General features: G+C 43.3%; 1 long non-coding RNA gene across 1 annotated transcript in view; it reads right to left on the bottom strand.

Moving 5' to 3' along the window:
• LOC146647236 (uncharacterized) overlaps positions 1 to 1,581 on the bottom strand; it is a 4,238-nt gene extending 2,657 nt beyond the window's left edge. The window contains exons 1-2 of the long non-coding RNA XR_014908826.1: positions 1,526 to 1,581; positions 1 to 46 (exon numbers count right to left, since the gene is read on the bottom strand). The exon at positions 1 to 46 is cut by the window's left edge and continues 124 nt beyond it. This is a non-coding gene — a long non-coding RNA (uncharacterized LOC146647236). The remainder of the gene's footprint in view (positions 47 to 1,525) is intronic.
• Between the last annotated feature and the right edge of the window lie 4,016 nt (positions 1,582 to 5,597).

The following is a 5,597-nucleotide window of genomic DNA, read 5'->3' as shown; positions in this document are numbered from 1 at the left end:
GTGTGCGGCTGACGCTCTGTGGTTCCTGTTCCTGTCATAAAAGGCCCTGTACAAGGGGAGAAGAAATGCATCATTGGTTACCAAAATAAAACAGTGTCTTTCTGCCTGTGTCATTCTGTTTGGTTTCTTTGAGCGTTTGTTTCTTAAATACACAGCAAGTGTCACTCTCTCTCTCTCTCTCTCTCTGTCACACACACACACACACACACACACACACACACACACACACACACACAGAAGCTGGTTAGCTGGTTAGCTGCTGTGCAACTGGGATTGAACCAGAGGGGCTCCCTCTGCTGGCTCAATGCGGTACAAATCGACTTGTGTGCCTGTCCTTCTCTTTGGTTTTTCTGTGTGTTTTTTTTTTCCAAATCCACAGCAAGTGTCACTGTCTCTCTCTGAGTGCGCAAAACTTTTTTTCTTATGCACACCATTAAAAAAAAAAAGTTGGGCGCACCCAAATCAGCGTTCAAAGATTGATGGCTCCCTGTCAGAGCACTGGCTATGAATTTCAGATCGATCAGGCCTTAACTTGACAAAAAAGTTATCAATCGTTCTTTTCATCTTTTCTCATTGCCCACGGTCAGTTATATCCACTTCTGTCGGTCCTAGGATATTCACTAGGGCTGGGTATCATCACTGATTTCTATAATCCACTTGATTCCGCTTCACAAGGTCCAGATTCGATTTGGTGCAATTTTTCCTCAGACAGTGAGAAATCTTGTAATTCTGATCATTTATCAGTACTGACACTAAACTTTATCAGAGATGTGAACATCACAGCACATGCCGTTGTGTCAAAGTAACTGAGAATAAAATAGAAAAAAAAAACATGAAGGAGATTTTCCTGGCATGGATTTTATAGCAGATAACCTTAAAAATATTCTGCAATTATACCCAATTTGAAAAAGTTTACATTTCTTCAGTATTGAACAGCAGAAATTATTCTTTCTTGTCCGAGGTCATTTAAGTACAAAGAAAAGAAAAGACAGCGGCCGCCAGCGCTGTAAACAACGGTAGACTGATGGGTAATAAGCAAATGAGTAATGCGGAAAACACATGTTTGAGATGGGAAACTTTTCTTGAAGTACAGAGCGAGAGCTGTGCATGAACTGTGGTTTTTATCGTGTTGGAAGCAAAACAGCAAAAGTAATAGGGAATTAACGACGATATTTATCAAATGTGAAGCATAGTTTGGTTCTTCTTTTGCTGCTGGCCTAGTGAATTTTGGTTGAAGAGAGACAAAACCTGCAGCCCAGAATCTTGCGCAAAAAAGACGTAAAGACGATTCAGACACGACGAATCAGAATTAGTGAGCTTTTGGCTTTCAGCCCCGACGGCGGCTAAGCTAATTCTGATGCGCCGGTCCGCTCTGTGTTTACCGTTTCCTGCTCTCATTCGCTGGTTGTTGTTGAAATAGTTTTGTGAGCTTTAGCCTGAGACTCTGGCGTTTCTGGTAAAATACATTTATATTCATTCAATTCAGGATTTAATGAATCGGTATCGCTTCATTCAAGCTACTCACCTTTCTCTATCCACCTGCACTTTCAGCTGGACCAAGGACATTTACAGAGGTCCCGCCCCTGACTATCTCTGATTGGTTTAGACCACGAAGGGCAATGACGTGTGTCTGTTGTTGATCACATGGATGTCGGTGGCAAATTTTACAAACACTTCTCATAATGACTAACTACTCCTGACATTTTTGAGATGTTAGCTCTTTATACAACGAAGTTATAGTGCGATACAAATAATATCAGGCTGATCCTGCCACAATTTGTTCCCCCTGTGTAAATCACGGACAAACAGTATCCCACATTGCTGATTTTTCATTCACAAACACTTCTTATTATGACGCATTACTCCTGAAACTTTAGAGGATTTAGCTCTTTTTAGAGTAAAGTTACAGGAGAATAAAAATAGTTATCAGCCAAAATGTTAATGTTTTATTAAAATAATCCCATCTGATACCCCGTGAGATGAGATAACTCTTTAATGTCATTGCACAGTCATACATAGTACAGTAGTACAATGAAACTGGAAAACTGTCCTACGTCGGCTTTTCCATATATATATATAATTTTCTGTTGTATGGTAATGTAACGATACTAATTTTTCACAAAATGAAAACATCAGTACTTCCTGCGTGCTCCCAGCACAGGGGAAACAAATTCTGTCGGGGATACCTACTTTGGCACAACAGATCCAAGTATAAAAACAATAACAAATACAATTTCTAGGTTCCATAACAGTTTTTATCATTACTTTATTGTGGATTAGGTGAAGAATTGTTAAATGTGGACAATTTAAATAATAGACTAATGCAATAGCAAATTGTGCCTTTTTCTCAGATGGACAGCAGATGGAGTTAGAGGAGATGAGGTAGGAAGAGAGGCAAAGATTGAGTCATGGGCAGAGCCTAGTTTATTTCTCATAGTTTTTTAAAAATTCTCTTGCTTTATGGTTCTTTGCGCTGTTACCAGTCTTTGCATTTATCATCGTTTTAAGTGTCTTGATTTTAACTGGATCTAAAAGGCTTGGATCTCCACATCGTTGGTGGGAGAAGGTTATCAGGGTGGCTTCAAAATTTGCGACCACACGTTTGCTTTGCATTTTCCCCACCAAGTTGAAGTCACTGATTTTGCTGTTCCAGACTTTTGGAATCTCAGCTGAAACCCACATTCGCCAGGGTAATCTGTCGTAACCGGAACAGTGGAGGCTGCAGGTGTAATGCCGTCTTTTTGCAAAATGTCATTTGGCAGCTCAAAGAGATTTTCACCAAAGTTTTCAGCTAATTGCTGCTCATTGATGATCTGAAACATCTCCATGGTGTCATCTGGCCTCCAGGTTTCATCATGACCCGTTGTATTGCTGTTCACGGTTGAGGTAGTGTCCAAACTGACGGACAGAGATTCAGTCACAGGTAGCTGTTCCCACAGCTCTTTAAATGAATTCTGGCTGAAGGGTAGATTCTGATTAAAAACCAAAATGCCATCCTGCCTCAGTTAAAAAGGTTCCTAAAACTGTACTGCCTGATCAGTCACTGTACACTGTTAGGGTTAGGTTGTGGAAGATAATCCCTTCTCCGAGAGGAAAAGGAGCGTACCCGTACCCGTCCCAGAACACTTGGCGGTCACGTTGGCGCCGGCGGCCATAGCGCACCACAGTCCAGCCGTTTTCCATGGTGTCCAGTCTTTTTTTCTTTTCCTCTTTTTTAAATTGTCTTTCAAAAAATCAAATGTTCTTCAAAAAAATATCTATTTAAGTTAATGTGAACCAAAAACGGGAGATTTTTTTTTCTTTTGTGTCCTTTCTCACTGTCCCTGTTGCCCAGTTTTTCTGTTCCTTCATCTTTCTCTCTCATCTCTCTCATCTTTCTCTTTCCCCCAACACTGTTTGTCCCGTCATGAACAACTGAAAATAAAATTTAATAAATAGTAACAACAAACGTTGATCAAATTGTTTTAATTTTCATTATTCAACATTTGCACAGTATTCAGGTGAGTATTCGCTACGACCAGGTAAGTATGTAGGTAGGTGTGTGCTTGGTGAACAGGTATGTATTCAGGTAACTTTGTGGGGAAGGCGTCACGGTGTGCAACTTGGAGTCACGCGCTGCACTCCGGGGATGGATGCACACAAGAGAATTTATTAACGTACAGTGTCCAACAAGTGTATATACAAAAGGTGAAACGGGCATGGCTCCGGGGGGAAATCCAGGGGAAAACTCTCGTTTCTCTCCAAACAATCACAGGAATCCACTCGAACACTCGCCACTCAGGGAACACCAGGGAAAACAGTCCAGAGGGTCTGCGCATAAGGAAACGCTTGTTAGTTTCAAACACACAACGACACGGAAAAACACTTGCTAGAATTTCACTTACGCGATTCTTACAAATCCAGCGAAAAACAACCGTTGTTTCCTGGCTTAAATGCAATCCACACTGACGAGGCACAGGTGTTTCTTCCTCCGAGAGCTGGCCCGAGGGCGTAAACCCGTAATCAGTTCCGCCCTGGAGAGAGAGATAGTGATAGGGAGAGAAACACCTGATCAGCGACCAGCTGAACCTCCAGGCAGTGACAGGAGGGTGAGGGACAGGAAGTATACTGCTCTGTCCTTCACTGTTATGGCCTGGAGGTTCAGCTGGTCGCTGATCAGCTGCTGGACTCTTTGGTTGTATCCCAGAGGGACACGTAAGCCCTCACGCCACGTCAAGGCAGAGTCCATGTGAGGGGTGGTTTTTTTTTTTGGTTTTTTTTTATTTTAAATACCTCTATTTACAGTGGAACTTGTGAACACCACAAAATGAACTGAGATCACACTTCTTCAAGATCAACTACAACAGAAATCAAATTCACACTTGTCTTAAAGTGGATTCAAAAGATAAACAAATATGTCCTACTGTGCTAGTTCTAAGCATAAAGTCAAAATAAAGAAAGGACATGATTAGAACAGGAAATCAGCTTGTATGCCTATGCATCCCTGAGAAGGTCTCTTCGCTTTCTCCCAAAGCCCTTGTACGACCTTGCAGGTAGTCTTGCTGCTTTGCATTGTCCGACATACTCCTTGTACGCCACGCCAGTGGAGATTGTTGGATCAAGGTTGATAAATCCCTCTTCCTGCTGTGTCCAGTGTCTGCTGGTTTGAGCGGGCATGTACACAGCTCTCGTCTGCAATAGGTCAGGTTCCTCATCCTCTTCAAGTACAGGTGCATCCTCTTCCTCCATCTCCAGGGGGAGATCTGGAGGCAACTTTTTCTCCGCATGGGGTTTTGGGTTCCCCATTCGATAAAGAATGTCATAGTGGAGCTTATAGAGAGTGAAGCCGAAAACCTTTTCACAGACTGACGTTGAAAGGATCCTGTACTTTTGGAGCTCTGCCTGTGTCATCTTCAGCTCCAGGAGTAGGTCCTTCACTTTCTCATATGACACAAAATCCTTATTCATGATAAGTCCCACTGAGCTGACCAGCACCAAGACCTTGTTCCGTGTGTGTTTTTCAGTCTTCCCCGGAATCCTCTTCATCACTTGCGCCAGCCATGGCATTCCATGCTCTCTGTACCTTTCAAGGGTCCTGGCGTAGCACAGTCCACGGCGCTCCATCTCCATGGCCACATCTCCCACTATGGCCATGGCCTGGGACTCGATGGAAGGCTCCCTGTCTTCATTATGTATCTCTACATAATCAATCAAGTTCCAAGAAGCCCTCCTTGTTCCCTTTATGTCGCGGTACTTAATGTCTGGGAACCACCTGACCTTCAGCTCAAGGAATCCTGCTCTCAGGCATTCTTGTACATTCTTCCCTTCCCCTTCAACAAGCTTCCTCGCCCGGGCAAAGGTGAATGGGGTCGGGAAGGAGTCTCTGGTGGCCAGGTTCTCCGTCAGTGCAGCCAGATTAATGTGTCCCTTTAAATTCTCTGGGCATTTTTCCCCTTGCAGCTCTGAGATGAAGATGCCGTCGTTCCTCCTGAAGAGGTCTTTCAGCAGGAGTTTTACAAGCTCAGGTCCCAGCACGGAAGGCTCGCACTCGAGAGTCAATGTGAGAGCAAATAGCCTCTCGATTCTTTTCATCTGGAGTGTGTCCCTTGTCCAGTGTG

The sequence above is a fragment of the Rhamphochromis longiceps genome, linkage group LG19 (assembly GCF_057381845.1).
Source record: "Rhamphochromis longiceps isolate RC_006_pf linkage group LG19, R_longiceps_female_GT1.1, whole genome shotgun sequence".
In the NCBI taxonomy this organism is placed as follows: Eukaryota; Metazoa; Chordata; class Actinopteri; order Cichliformes; family Cichlidae; genus Rhamphochromis; species Rhamphochromis longiceps.
Note: the sequence above shows the minus strand (reverse complement) of the source record. Positions and strands in the feature narration are given on the sequence as shown.